Source organism: Taeniopygia guttata, chromosome 3, assembly GCF_048771995.1.
Source record: "Taeniopygia guttata chromosome 3, bTaeGut7.mat, whole genome shotgun sequence".
NCBI classification, from domain to species: Eukaryota; Metazoa; Chordata; class Aves; order Passeriformes; family Estrildidae; genus Taeniopygia; species Taeniopygia guttata.
In genome coordinates, this window is record NC_133027.1 from 82,458,326 (window position 1) to 82,473,210 (window position 14,885).

General features: G+C 46.4%; 1 protein-coding gene across 4 annotated transcripts in view; it reads left to right on the forward strand.

Moving 5' to 3' along the window:
• The first annotated feature begins 2,273 nt into the window (after window positions 1-2,273).
• TJAP1 (tight junction associated protein 1) overlaps window positions 2,274-14,885 on the forward strand; it is a 40,251-nt gene continuing 27,639 nt past the window's right edge. Inside the window, exons 1-2 of one of the 4 annotated variants that reach the window (XM_072927222.1) lie at window positions 2,274-2,359; window positions 3,500-3,574. The gene's annotated coding sequence lies outside the window, so the exon portion shown is untranslated. Of the gene's footprint in view, window positions 2,482-3,499; window positions 3,575-14,885 lie in introns of all 4 variants that reach the window. The other 3 variants (XM_030268542.4, XM_012572454.5, XM_030268539.4) reach the window with 3 other exon arrangements.

A 14,885-nucleotide genomic window follows, 5' to 3' on the forward strand; every position in this document is an offset into this window, starting at 1 on the left:
TTCACTAGGCAAGACCATAGGCACTTCAGAGGGATTTGTCCTTCCACAGGGTGGCACCTGCCCCTCCAGGGGTTCCTTTTATTCAGTTACAAGGGTCTATATAAAGTGCTGCCAGCTGGAAAGTATTTTGAAGAGATTCCTCCCTGCTCTTCACTAAGGGTCATAAATTCAGCTGGTATTTGAGAGAATCTCAAATGTACTTCCAGGATTGTTTGCTGAGGGCTTTACATCCGCCAGAGGCCCCTTAAAATAAAAGGATTATTGGGAGTCAAGTGTTAGATTACCTGGTGCTTGTTAATTGAACTTCAGAGGCTTTAGTGAGCAACTGGCTCTAGCAGGGAGCTGCACTTTGGTATTAATGGTGTTATATAAATGAATATAATGTAACCTAGCGTCATGCTTCTGCATCATGTCACATCTCTGGGCTCAGGGTAATGGTGAGTCCAGCTCACAAGCATACCGGAAATAGGGAAAGGCAGGGCCAATGTATGTGGAGAGGAAGCAGGATTGGGAAACAAGGCCTTTGGGATCTGAGGGAGGAGTGTGTTTTGGTGCTCAGAGCAGGTGACTGGTGCTCAGCCAGCCCAAGCCAAGTTCCTGTCTTTCTTTGGTGGTCTGACCTTGAGATCTGATTTTGAGAAGTTTAATGGAAGCAGTAAATGACAAGACCATTTGAAAATCAGCCTCTCTTCTTCATTCAGGGCTTATTTCACCTAGACTTGCGAAAAGTTTGAAGATTCTACTCTGACAAGTCACTAAAAGAAAGCAAAGTACTCTAATCATTGCTGCCATCAGTGCTCACCCACGGAAACCTGAACAGACCACAGCTGTGAAGGCTCCAGGGCAGCAAGGCCCGATGGAAATGAGAAACCTCATCAGCTATGAAAATTTCATCAGCTGGCGCTGTGGAAGCAAGAATCTGGAAGTGCAGAGCAGATGGGCAGCCTGGATTCTTGGAGCCATTGTCCTTCTGCTTGTTATCTGACTCCAGCACAGGGAGGGTTTGGAGAATTTATGGGGACACAAGTACCGAAGGCTTTCTTGAAATATCCCTGTCTGACGCGTGGTGTTGTGCAGACGGCCCTTGCTGGGCGCTCAGCAGACGTTTTTGCACAATATTCCCAAGGTCATGGAAGTGGGGTCCTGCTGAGCACCTGTCTTTTATTGTGTAAGAGAGGGGACCATTTGGGCAGAATTTGCAGTACTGTGAGCCTGGTATTACCTGAATGTAAATCTGAAGGCTTTGTAAATGTAGCAGTACATTGAAGAACATCATGTAAGTTCTATCAAAACTTTTTTGAACCGGGCAAATTTCCTCAGGACTAGGCTTCATTGTTTACTGTGTGAATCATCAATTCATGAGATGTTTGTGAAACAACAGGATATGGAAGCAGTGGGTAAGTCTATGCACTGGGCATGAAAAGCAATAGAAAAAGTACCTGTCTGGTCTCAGCATTGAATAAATGGGGTGATTTGGTTAGAAATTAAAATGTACTGATTTTTCAAAGACCCAAAACTAGAGCAACACAGCAGAAGATTTTGCAAATGAATACCAAAGCACATTCACAAATTATGTCAGGGTTTGACTAGCTCTTGCCTGGCACACGCTGTCCTCAGCACCCCTCCTTTAAGAAGCAGACAGTTGTTCTTGGGGGGTTTCAGGTGGGTTTCTCCATTTACTACTCTACTTTCTCCCTCCCTCTCCACCTGGTCCCACTGTTATGTTTCTATTTCTCTAGCGACAGGCTGAGATACGCCCGAGGCTGTCGGGTCGTTCCTCAGAACTCGGGACACGTAGGAAGGGGCAGGGGCAGGAGCGGTTCCCGACACTGAGGGCGGCCGCTCCCGTCCCGCCGTCCCTCAGGGTATTGCCAGGTCCCGGGGCAGGGGCAGGGGCAGGAGCGGTTCCCGGCTCCCGGCCCTGAGGGCGGCCGCTCCTGCTCCGCCGCCCCTCAGGGTACTGCCAGGTCCCAGGGCAGGCGGGCAGGGTCAGGGGCAGGAGCGGGTCCCAATTCCCGGCTCCCGCCCCACCGCCCCTCAGGGTACTGCCAGGTCCCAGGGCAGGCGGGCAGGGGCAGGGGCAGGAGCGGGTCCCAGTTCCCGGCTCCCGCCCCACCGCCCCTCAGGGCACTGCCAGGTCCCAGGGCAGGCGGGCAGGGGCAGGGGCACGAGCGGGTCCCAGCTCCCGGCTCCCGGTTCCCGGCCCTGAGGGCGGCCGCTCCCGCCCCGCCGCCCCTCGCGCCTCCGGGACTGCCCCGCCCCGCCCCTCCGCGCGTGCCGTCCGATGACGCAGCCGCGCCGCGACGTGGGGATTCCGCCGGATTACCCGGCGTGCCCCGCGGCAAAATGGCGGCCTAAGGCGAGAGCGCGGGGCCGGGGCCGGGCGGGGGCAAAGTTTGGGGCGGGCCCGAGGCGGGGCCGAACCGAGGCCGAACCGGCCGCAAAGTCACTGGGACCCTTGGTGGAGGCGAGCCCGACCGGGTCAGAGCCGGGCTGGGGCTCCGGGGGCGGGGAGCGGGGAGCGCGACCGGCTGGGGACGAAGCCCCGGGCGGGGCCCCCTGCGCTCCTGGGCCCCTGCGGGCTTCGGACGGTGCCCAGCGAGCGGGGTGCGCCTTTCTGTCCACGTGTGTGGCGAGGAATTGTAGAGTTCCCGTAGGACAGCGGGTTCGGGCGGGTCGCACCGTGGCCGGGGGGGGGTCAGACCGATGGGGCGGGAGTTGGGTGCGAGGGAATGGCGAGGCCCCAGGGAAGGGACGGTGTCCGTGGGGAAGGGTGGTGATGCCACTGCCTCGGTCATCAGGGCGTTACGGGGCTCTTCCTCCCGGGGAGAGAGCCGTGTCAGAGAGCAGCGCAGGCACGGAATCAGCAGGGAGAACCTGGTCCTCACAGGGTGTAGCTGTTTCTGAGTGATGGAGAGTTAGGTGGTGTGATGGAGACTTAGATGGTGCGGATGATGAGAAAGCAGTATCTCTGCAGGGAGCGTTGCTGGAGTAGGAGCTGCAAAGTGGAACAAGTCTGGGCCAGCAGCTGTGTTAAAGAACCAGAGTGTAACTGGCAGAGGCAGGGTTGGAAGAGAAGAAATCAGCATTCCTCTGGTGTCAGGCTCGGCAGGGGTTAACGGGAAATTCTCTGCCAGCCTGGACATCCTCTCTAGTGCAAGGGATGCCTTCCCCTGTAGAACCAGTGTGCAGCCTCTGAGAAAATGGCGAGACTTTAAAGGCAAACAGGTGAACAGTAAATGCTGTACTGCTTCTGGCTCTGAGCTTGAGCACTCTGCGTGGAGCGGAGTAAAGGATTGAGTGCTAATACACAGATTTTCGGGTGCACGTGAGGTAGGCATCAGGGTGTGCAAATGATACACAAATCTGTCAAGGCTGAGAATGACCTAGATCTGAGAGATGCCAGGTGGCTCTTGTCCACTGAAAAGAATCATCCATCACAGGTAGATAGTTCTGTGCCAGTGAAAGCTTTTCAGAGCTATACTTTTCTGTTTTACAGATTCAGAGAAGGAACTGGGATAAAGGACCTATATAAAATGAAGCCATGAATTCTTACTAAATCTTCAGACAGCAGGTAAGAAAGTCAGGAATGAGCTGATGCTGAGTCAGACTGTGGTTTTTTTGTACCACTACTGGAATTTTTTGAGAACATATGAACCACATACCTGAAACAGTGGCCCTCTTTGTGGTGTTCTCTGTATCATACTAAGCCTGTGTTGCCAGAATTGAGAGGCCAGGGGTGTCAGTGAAATGGGAGTGACCCTGAGAAATTCAGCAAGAGCTTCTGGGAAGAAAAGTTCAATTAAAGATGTAAGCCAGTGCTCTTGACATGCCATCTGAGAAATCAATCTTTAATGTGCTCTATCAGTGCCAAAGTAGCCATGCTGTCCATATAATTCACAAGGGATCTGCCCAGCCATAATCCAAATGAAATCCTTTCTGACCATCCTGCTCTTGCAATAGTGACAATGTCAAAGTTAGCTGGTTCTAGTGGCCTTCTGTTCTGTCAGGTTATTTGTTCCACCATGTTATTTTTCCACACAAATTTTAACTGTTCCTGTGATGGGTGGTGCAGGTGTACCTGCACTCACTGTTGAGATCCAGTTTAGAGGAGCAGTTGTTTGGTACCCAGCTGGATTTTTTATTCTACACTGTCAGATCACCTTTATAACAACTCCTTTCTCTCTTCTTCACTTCCTAGTGGACCACTGCAGAAAGCACCTAGATCCCAGCAGTGCTTTGCATACAGCGTGCTTTAGCTTCTGGATGCTAAATCAGCATTTAAGCTATTGGGTCTTAGCTGTGGTATCGAGAGGAGTTTTTCATTCCTTCCCAGGCACCCAGTGCTCATGAAATCTTGTGAGTGCATTTCAGCAAGGCCAGTGGAGTTCCAAAGGGCAGCCCGTGGTTATCTTCATCTTTAGTATTAACAAGGCATTGGGTCAGGAGGGGATGAGTTACTTGCCAAGACCTGTTGCCTCTTCACTCTCCAAACCAGCTTTCTGAACTAAAGATGACCTTGCATGCTTTTCCACTCTGTTTCAAGTTGTTTGTTGGCTGCTGCTAAGTCACTTGCTTTGCAGCCAACAAACCCTCAGTTCTTATCTCTGCCATCCACCATAAATACAGTCATGGTATAGCTTGTCAGGGAGATAGGCTAAAGCTTTGAAAAAGGTGTAGTCTTTTGCAAGTCTGCCTGCTTCTTGTCCCAGCACAGAACAAATCAAGTTAGATGGGACAAATTATTTTTGTTCAGCATGCTGGTCTGAATGGTACCACAGCTGGCTTGGAAAAAAGGCTTGTGGCAGCTGGTGTGGCATATAAAGTGTTTTTAAAAAGGTGAAGAAAGCCAAGCTATTTGAGAGGTAGCAAAGAAGACAAGTTTTAGTAAAATGTATCTGTATTTTTTGGTAGTTGATTTCATGCTTGTGAGTCTTAGAGGCTGATGGTTTTTCTGAAGGTGAACTCCCTAACCTGTTAAAATGTCTGCCATGTTTTATGGAGAATCCACTGAAAACTGGATTCTGATATTTCCATGTGTCACCACATCTACAGTGTAGACCCAAGAATCAGTTCTGGAGGTTAGGTCCTGACAAATTTACTGTGTTATGTATTTGTTATCACGGGCCTTGTTTCTCCAGCACAGAGTGACAACAGAACTCTCTGAATGCAACATGTAGAGGTCTCAAATGAGCCTGCATGTGATGCAGATTGAGGGTAGGATTCCTCTGCTAATAAATCTGGCTTGACACCTTTTTGATTCATCTTGCTCTTTTTACTGGGCTTGTCAGGATCTGCAGTTCTGATAATAGAGCAGATTTTCTTGACCATTTGACTTGATTAATGCTTTGAGAGTAAATTTGAGGTCCTGAAACTGGGTATATTCATCTCCTTGCTTGAGGGTTTTTGGTTGGGAAGGTACCTCATTTCTGTATGACATCCTGAGCTTTGGAGAGAGAGTGCTTGTTGGCATTCCTGCCAGCTGTGTGTATTTGATCTCTAGTAACTGGGTAAATACGATGCTCTCTGAGATTCTTTTACGCAGGGCTGCAAAGGAATTATGTGTGCAACCTATGCAAACAGGACGAATGCCTTAGGGCACGAAATCATCCATCCTGTTTCCCTGCCAGTTCCCCTACCTGAGGGCTTTTCCTTAAATTTAGATTGGCTGAATCTGTAACTGTAGTAGGAAGAATGTTACTTTTTAAAGTTGAAATATCTTTACAGCTCATTGGAGGGGAAGGGCGATGTTATGGTCAGAAAGATACCTAATTTCTGCCACAGATTTATTGTGTTCAGATCATTACTGTTTCTTACTCTTCATTCTTTGCTTGGAAAAGATTAACACCAGTCATAGGAGGGATTTGAGGATGAATTCATAAGTGTGTAGATGCTTAGATACTATGGTGTTGAATGCTTTAGTAGAGCTTGGCGGAAGAGAAATGAAATGGTATTTCAAGCTCTGACTTTGAAATGAAGCAGAACCCTGTGTGATCTATTGTCCTGTGTATTCTGCAGCATGGTGAAATTGCTATGGAGTTCAAGTCAGGCCCTGCCTTGTTTAAGGCAAGTAGGCACTCTGAGACCTCACCGTTTTTGCCTTCCCAGGAGCTATTCGCTTGCTTTGCTCATGTCTAACCTTGCCTGAATCTTTTTGACTTCAAGGACAATTTTCTCCTTTTTGCTTCATTGCTTGTTCTATTCTCAGAGTACGATTCTCTTCATTGTCAGGATGTTCATGTATGGTTTTATTCCAAATATGCTCAGCCAGAGAGGGCCAAAAGCAGCAGCTTACAGGATGTTTTGTAGTTGGAATGACATAAGCCAGCCTCTCCAGAATGTCCTCCTGGGACAAGCTGCTCTTAGGAAGGAAATGGCGTGGAAAACCATGTAGGAGTGTGAGAATAGCTTTGCAATGGTTGGAATGCAGTATAGGCATCACTTGGGTGGGCTCAGTTTTCCTCTGCTTTTCAACAAAGCCTGAGGAAGACTGCTGTGCAGGGGTAAAGGAGCTGGAATGTATTCTTCAGTTGAGGTGAATGCAATTCAGTGAAACTGATAGGCATCAAACTGAATAATGATTTTAAAGTATTTTCACATGATGTCTAATCTGTGGAAATTCACTACCACATAATAGCGCTGAGGCTAAGAGCTGAGCGGGATTCAGAAAAGATCAAGCACTTAGGAGTGGAAATGTTCAGACTTGCTTTACTTAAATAACGTGTTTTGGAAGGTGTATTTTTCAGACCTAATCCAATCTCTTAACAGGTAAAGGTTTGAAGAAATGGCAGTGTGTTCCATAATTGTCCACTAAGGCTTCTTGCTCCAGCTACTAAACCACCGTAATGTATTGGCCTGTGTCAGGGGCAAGGTATTGAATCACTTCTGTACTATGTTAGGTTGCTTGCTGACCTTGCTTTTCGTGGTAACTGCATTAGGGGAAAGAAAAAAAAAAGCAACAAATCACCAACCAAAGAACAAATCCACAAAGCACTGCAGCTGCTCTGATTAGTCCTGGTAGTTGAGGATTTTAAGCTGGTGAAGAGCAAGGTCTGTGGAAAGATAGTGTGGCTCCTAGAGGAGAAATGTCTTACTGATAAACATGGAGATGTGCAGCTATTGTCTTTTCATGCTGAGTGGTCAGGCAGAGCACTTGCTGCTTCTTCCCTTTGTAAGGGGAAAGAATGTGTGGAGTTTGGCCTCTCCACATTGCAGTCTTGTTGTGGACTTTGGTCTGTGAGATGTCTGAAAGGCAGGGCTTTAAGGCTGTTCGAGTTCTGGTAGGTTGTAGCATGAGCCTGGATGTACTAATGTCTGTGAAGACAGTTTGTGTCCTGTACTCATGTCCAATCTGTTGAGGATCGGGAGAATCATCAGTGCTGCAAGTAGGTATAAATTCAATTTGATGCACAGGCTAATAAAGATGGGTGGCAGTGGCATGAAGATATGTATAAAAAGCTGTGTGTTTGTAATGTTTGCATAAATGCAAGGGGAACTGAAAGAAAGTGTCAGTGTATTTTCAGAGACAGAAGCACAAGATCCCTGTATGGGTCCTATGGGCGTCTTTGGGAACAACATGTGCTTTAGGGCACGTGTCTTTAACCCTTTTGTGGCAGGGCTAACAGCTGAGAATAAACAATTACTGACTTTCACAGAAGTTTTGTATTGCTGTTAAAGTAAAATGGTCAGGATTGGAAAGTAGGTTTTCCTGCAAGGCTTAGACGGATTTTTAGGCAGAGAGTATCTGACCAGCTTCTGGTGTCAAGAGAAAACTGGTTTCAATTTTTGATTTCTTAAGGGTTAGGAAATTCAGACGTGGAAGTCCCACAGTGATTTCTGTGTCTTTGGTTGAGTTCTCTCTTTGTATTTTAGCTCTGTGATAAAGCTGGCTTTGGGAATGTTGTAGGAGTCATAACTGGATTTTCTTACTCTCGTGTTTAAAGTCTCAGTTGTCCAGCTGTGTTAATGTAGCACTCATGCACAAATGATTCTGAAATCAAAAGGGACAGATGAGGTAGTCTCTCTAGTTATTGAGGAATTACGCATAGGCTCATAAAAAGCCTTAGGCGAGTTTTGCTTTATAGCATTTCTTTCAAAAGAATATAAGTTATTTTCCCAAGGTAATAATTAGATAATTGTTGTGGCTGTAAGGTTTTTGACCATTATTTTGGCATATGCTACTCAGAGTAACTGGTTTTGGACCTGCATATGTCTTACTTCACAAGCTCTCTGCAATTCTCAAAGATGCCTTGCTGCTCTGTCTCCTACATCAGATTTCTTCCTGCAGCTTTAGTGTTCATTAGTGATGACTCTGCTGCTGCACAACTGGAAGATTAAAAATATTCTAGGGAGATGAGTTGAAATCTGGTGTGTCTCACAACTGAATAGTGATTGCAGTTAAAGCTACTGTTCTGGGTATTTTTCCCCTTGAGTATTAATATTTTTTTCATTATGAAGAACTCTTCTCCCTCCTCTTTTATCTTTAGGAGATTTGTACCCAGTGTATTGTATGAAAAGCATTTTCAAATGGAGGAAGAAAGTGAAAAATGACAGGATTTTTGTGCTTAAAATTAAGTTGTCTTGAGTAACCTTCCTTGAGAACGGACTTCAAGCTTACATCCTGCCTTTAAGTGCATTTAGTTTTCTAAGCAGAACGTGTTTTGTGCACTAAAGTATGGAAAATATCTTTATTTCCCTTTTAAAATTGCTTACAGTACAGTTATGTGAGTACTGGGAAATGAAAACTTTGCTCAGAAGGTTTTTCTCAGGTAACTGCATTTTGCTAGAGATACACTCTGTTATTAGATGTCTGTGTAGGCACTCAATCCAATTTCTTCTACAACTGATGTGGAGGGTCATTTTTGGCAAATGTCTCATACCAGTTTGGTTTTACTCCTGAAAGCAAATCACCCTTGCTGGCCTGCAGAATTTTGGTAGATTCTACTTATAAGTGTATTCATTTTCCCATGATTAGATGATGCCTTTGCAAATAGATCCCCAGGTTTATCTGAAATGGCTGTAACAGAATTCAGTGTCGTCAAGGCCCCAGCTGGATGGGGCTGTATTACTGTGCAGCTCCAGTGATGATTTACTGCCTGACTGACAACTCACAATATAAACATTAGTCCAAGCATGATCTTGTCCCAAAACCCCGCCTACGCAGGGAGCCAGGAGTCTTCCTGCCACGCGCCATAAATCGTTTATGGTTTGCTCATGCCCGTACATTTGAAAAGCAGCTGTGGAGTGGGGATTAGCAGTTTGCAGAAGGCCCGTGCGGGGCTAAATTAGGGTCTCTTGCTCTGATGGTGAATACCAGTATTGGAATAGCAGGAGTGCTTCTCAGCAGTGGAAGGCAATTTACTCTGGGAATGGGGGTGGGTACAGGGTATCTGTGAGGGTACTGCAGCCAGGAGAGAGTGTTGGATTGCAGTGCTCCAGTTTGAGCTTTGATGCCTGATTGATAGCTGCCTAGCACTGTGTGGGGTTGAACAAGTCATGGTTAGTTCTGTGGGATTAACATTTTATTTATATATTTATTATTTCTGTGCAATTTACACATATATATAGAGACACAAAATGTAAGCATACTTCTGTCTCCTAGGAGCTGAAGGATGATAGAGTTTTTCAGTGGTTTTTTTTTACAGTGTGAAGAATGATTTCCCTTTTGCTAGCCCACGGTAGCAGAATCAAATTATATGCAAGGCCATTTGGGGCTTCACAACTAATTTTAAGCTTTTATAAGAACTTTTACTGTGCCACTTGGATTTATTACAGCTTTGCAACTTCAGCTCCCAAAGGAAAACTATTTTTGTGCTGGCTGCAATAATTTAAATTACCTCCTAGAGCTTCTAATGACTAACTTGTGTTTATGGTGAAAGCTTCCATTTATCCAAACCCTGAAAGCACAATCTGTTTAGTAGTATAACTCTGAATGTATTGATGCTTTCTATCAATGGCAAGTACATCGGAGCCTAAAGTCAATTGGTACCTTCAAGTCTTCCTGTAATAAAGAGAATATGCAAGTTTTTCTGTACAAATGGGAGGAGACAGTACAGTTCAGAGATCTGTGTGCTGGCTGAAGGTCCAGCTGCTGAGTAAAGCAGATATAAGTAGATCATTTGCAGCTGGGTTGGTTGCTCATTAAGGAAGCCTTTCTTGGGTGGGTTGGGTAAGAATCCAGATGGAATGTGTCAGCAGTGTGTCCCTTCTAGATGCATAAGCTGAACATGAGTGCTTCCAGACTGTACCATGAGCATCCATGGGGCCACAGGCAAAGACAGTGGGCTCTGGGTAAAGCAGGTGATCGTTTCCAATACGGCACAATTAGGAGACTTCATACTATTTTATTGAAGCTTCTGCATGGGCTTCTCTCTCAAATGTTCCATGTTCCTGGAGCTTTCTGCTGTGCTTGTTTCTGTTGGAGATTTGGGGAGAGTAGCTGGAGGGGCTGATCCTAGGCTTATTTTTCTTACTGCTTTTGGTGAAAGGCTCCATCTGCTGAGATGGAGGCCAGATAGCACCAAATATATTTGTGGCTGTTTGTGTGGGCATTTTGAGATTTGGAAGGCACTTTGCTGATGAGCTGTAGGTCATTTCATGTCAGATTGGCTGAGTTTCCATTGAGCTGGTTCTTTGTTGCGGCAATGCATATGTTTGGGGATCCCTATTACCTATCTCAGATGGAGAGGGCTTTCTTCCTCTTCACTACCTCCTCTCTCCCCACAAGAAAAAATCATCACCTGGAGAGCTGTTAACCTCCAGATTGAATTAGATGTTTTGCTGTTACTTATGTAGACCTTTCAGATACATACTGAGCTTAGGGAGGGGCGTGGATATGTTATCGTATTTTGAGCTTTCCCTCCTTTTCTGTGTTGTTGATAATGAAGTTGGAATTCACCCTTCCCTTTCCCTGGGAACTGATGCAAAGGAATTGCTGTCACCCAGAGTAAAGCTCAGTCCACTTTGCCTCGAGGCCCTGCCTCTCCAAGTTAGGACTTTGCCTGACTTCTACGGGCAACAGTTTGTTTATGAGCTTTTGTTACCTGAATCTTGTGGTGTGGGTCTGAGGGGTACTACTGTTCAGGGCACTGGAAATCTCAACTCAGCCAGGATAGGGAAGGGGAGGGATAGAGTTAGTACAGTTAACTCATCCCCCTCCCCCCCCCCTCCTTTCTTCCCTGTTTCCTCACCTGCCCAGCTGTGTAGTAGGTTAGCAGTACGTGTCTGTTCTTATTCTTATGAAAGTAGACTTTGTTCTCTGAAGACTGCTAATCATGCCCCATGGGGGTGTAATCAGTTATAAAGTATTTAATACAGTGCAGGCGGGAACAGGCTGCCTGGCCGGGCCGGCAGATTGCAACACTACAATTATAAAGGGCCCCTTTCCCCCACTCACCCACCCACCGGTGGCAGGATGAGGGTACCGTGAAACAGTATTGAGTCTATGAAAAGTAAAGGTGTAGTGGGGGAAGGGAGAGGAGAGGCTGTAGAGGCAGCTCCTATTCTGGGAAACAGGCAGACCTACATTCTGTGAGAGCTGCAGCCATTGCAGGTTGCACTGTTGAGACTTGTGGAGTTTGGGTGCTGTCACCATGGAAGGGGATTGCACAGGGATGGCCCTTGGCAATGTGTAGAACAGCAGGGGCTTCTGTCCTGTCTGAAATGGGTTTTCTGTTGGTGCTTGGGGTTGGAGAGGTATGGAGTGGTTAAAAGCCCATTCTCCTGCTTGCAGTGATTTATACACCTAATCTGTAAATCCTGCCAGACTTTGGATATAAATCTATTGGTAAATTTGCCTTTCATGCCTCATTCTTCCAAGTACTGGAGCTACTGAAGCTTATGGAGGGAACAGGTAGCCTGAGGCCTTGAATTTCAACAGGCAATAGAAAGTCTACTGGACCTCAGTCTGGTCTGTTCTTGTTACTTAATATCAGATCATTTCCCTCTGTGAGGGCCTTGAAATGCACATGTGGGGTGTGGAGCAGCTGTGCCGCAAGCCTTATAAATCATCCCTGCTCCAGCAGCCTGCTAGATGCATCGGTATGTCTCTGGAGTTTATGGCTACATTGACCTTTCACTTTTGAGGTTCCCTAGAGGTTACAGTGTTTCAGCTCTTAATTGGTTCTCTCTGAATTTTCTGACACTGTTTTGTGTCTGTTACTTTCAAGTCGGGTATATTTTTGCTGCAGTGCTCTTCAGAGTGTTGGTTTTCCTGTTTGGTGCTGAGAGAGCACTGGTTGTTGAGTCTCAGAGTTAGTCCTTAGCACTGGGATGGATTTTTAAGGTTTTCAGGAGTGGGTTGTTGTTTAGTTATGTTGCACAGAGTAAGTGCAGATTTACAATGTGGGGAGTTCACAATACAGACTTGAGAATTCTGCTGACAGTTTCGCATCTGAGGCATCCCTCAGAGTAACTTCATATTTGAGAATGTGAATTCTTTGGAAAGCTTTAGGATTTGTAGGAGTGCCACATGAGGGAGGGTTAATGTTTTTTCTGACTAGAGCACAGAGTCTCTTTGCAACTCTAAAATGATGAGGTTCTGAGATAAGAGGTTACCTGGTGTCTTGGGTGTTTGTACATTAAGTTTTTCTTCTCTTGATCACTGAAACGACCCAGTGTCAGTGCTGTAGTGGAAGAATGTTGTGAAGTGAAGGTCAGATCTGTGTGTGTGGGCAGTGGAGACAAGCATTTACAGAACAATTTTTGGGGTAATGAGGAAGTCCCTCCGTCCCAGAAAAGCTACTTGAATTAAGGTAGGATGGTTTTCTAGGGCTAGAGAAAGACCTGGATCCTTCCAAGCATCCCTGTTGCCCAAAGTCAACTTCTTATTCAGCCCTGCCCCATCAGCACAAAAGGTCTTAGTGTTATATTTACCCCTTGTCTTAAAGGAAGAGTCAGGGAAATTCCCTTCCCAGGCTAGTGCACAAAGCTGTTCCTGCCCTGGACTGTGGCTACTTTCCAGCCTGGGTGGCAGCTCCTTCTCCCTGTGGCTTTCGTGCCCAATCGAGAACTCTCCTCCTTTGCTCCGTTTCTCTTGTCCCTTTGGATCAAGAAGTTGCCTGGAGAACTTGACCCTCACACAAATGAATCGGGGCTGAAGCTGTCGTAGGGGTCCTGACGGTGGCCGCGCAAGCAGTGTGGAGAGGGAGCATGGTGGGTGTGTGGGCTTGCTACTTGTTTTCCTTCTCTGCCTGATGAGGAATGCAATGTGTTTGCCTTCCTTGGCCTGTGGTTGCAGCCGCATTCCTGCAGTGGGAGTCAGCACGGCGGGCGGCGTGCTGTTCATGCCCCGTGGCTACATGCTTTCAGCTCCACATCAAAGGTGTATTTAGTGTGTAGCTTGTGCCATTCCTGGCCACACCTGGTGGCCTGCAGGCATGCAGGAGGTGGAGTCTGGCTGTGTTTGCAGATGGCATTCAGGGTTCAGACTTCTTGCTTGTGGAAAGGCTGGAGCTGAATCCATGCTAAACAACCCCAGGAATGCACCGGGAGAGCTGAGCGGCACAGTCACTCCAGGGGCATGTCCTAGCAGCAATGTTTCCTTTATAGCTGCAGCAAAATAACTCATGCCTACTTTTCCAAAGGAACTGACTGTTTGCTTGGGTGTGTTGTACGGTTTAATTTACACCGATAAGGCAAATTAAGGTTGGCTTTTCCCCCCTGCAGCCTGTGTGCTCTTGGCAATCAGTAGATGATTGAGTGGTTTGTGCCATCCAGCTCTTCTCAGTACATGAGATATCTGCCTGGCTCTGGGATTTAACCTGGGCAGGAGTGCTTCCCCCAGTCGGCACGTAAATATCTGTTCCAACTTCTTCTGGAAAATCTTTCCTTTTCTAGCTGGTACCCCAAGAACTGAGGACAAGTTTGCTGAAAGATGGCAGATCAGGATGTAGCTGTTATTTTGGGATCCTTGATATGATATCTATTTTGAGAAATGGTCACTAGTTTGCTATGCACCCATCATGCAAGCCATCCTTGTCCTCTGTACAACTCTTTCATTTGCCTGGCACAGGGAAACATGATCCTGTTTGGTAGCATCACTATAGGCAGCCCATAGGCAAGGCTTGTGGAAGTAACAGCAGACCATCTTCTCTGTTCTGGGTAAGCCCTGGGCTGTTCATTACCCCGTTTGCTTGGATCTTTTGCAGTTTCCCTTTTGGCAAATTCTAGTAGCCTGAAATTCTGTGACCTGCCAGTCACTTCCGTATTGAAGTTAGTCTTTTGCAGAGGACCTCCTTACTGCCATCCTTAGACAGTAGCAGGAATTAAATAATTTGCTCTCAGAGGTTCTCTGGCTTTATAGCTTAGTTTTTGCTTTTTAGCTGTCGCCACACTTGCCACGTGAGTCACTGCAGAGCTTGCTGCAAACAGGTCCATGCCACCCTCTCTCCAGAAGGCTGTATCACTTTTCAAAGCAGGATCTCAGTGATAGGTGTTTAAGGGAATGCTACTTGTTCCAAGGCTCTTAGCATTACAAAACAGTTGGAAATTATTCACATTGGACTCTCTTCTCTTTTGGTTTCATGTAAAGTGTGCATTTCATGTCAAACTAGTTGCCACTGACTCCATACATGACTATCAGGACTTGGATGCTGAGAGAGTGTGTTGCCTGAATCTTCATTTTTCTTCCTCTGTTCTGTAGTGGCAGACTGGACGATATGCCCTGCAGCAACGGGAGGTGGTAGCAAAATATAAGTAAGTCTAAAATTGGATTTTGTGGCAGGTTACTGACAGAGCATTTTAAGTGTGTATCATCATTGCCATACTGGCTCTTTCAGCTTTGTCATGCAATATGGGCTATGGCTGCAAAGATGGAGGTCTTGTTTTGGATTACATACTGCTTCTGCTGACATTTTACAGTTGCCAGGAAAGGAGTGAGGGAATAA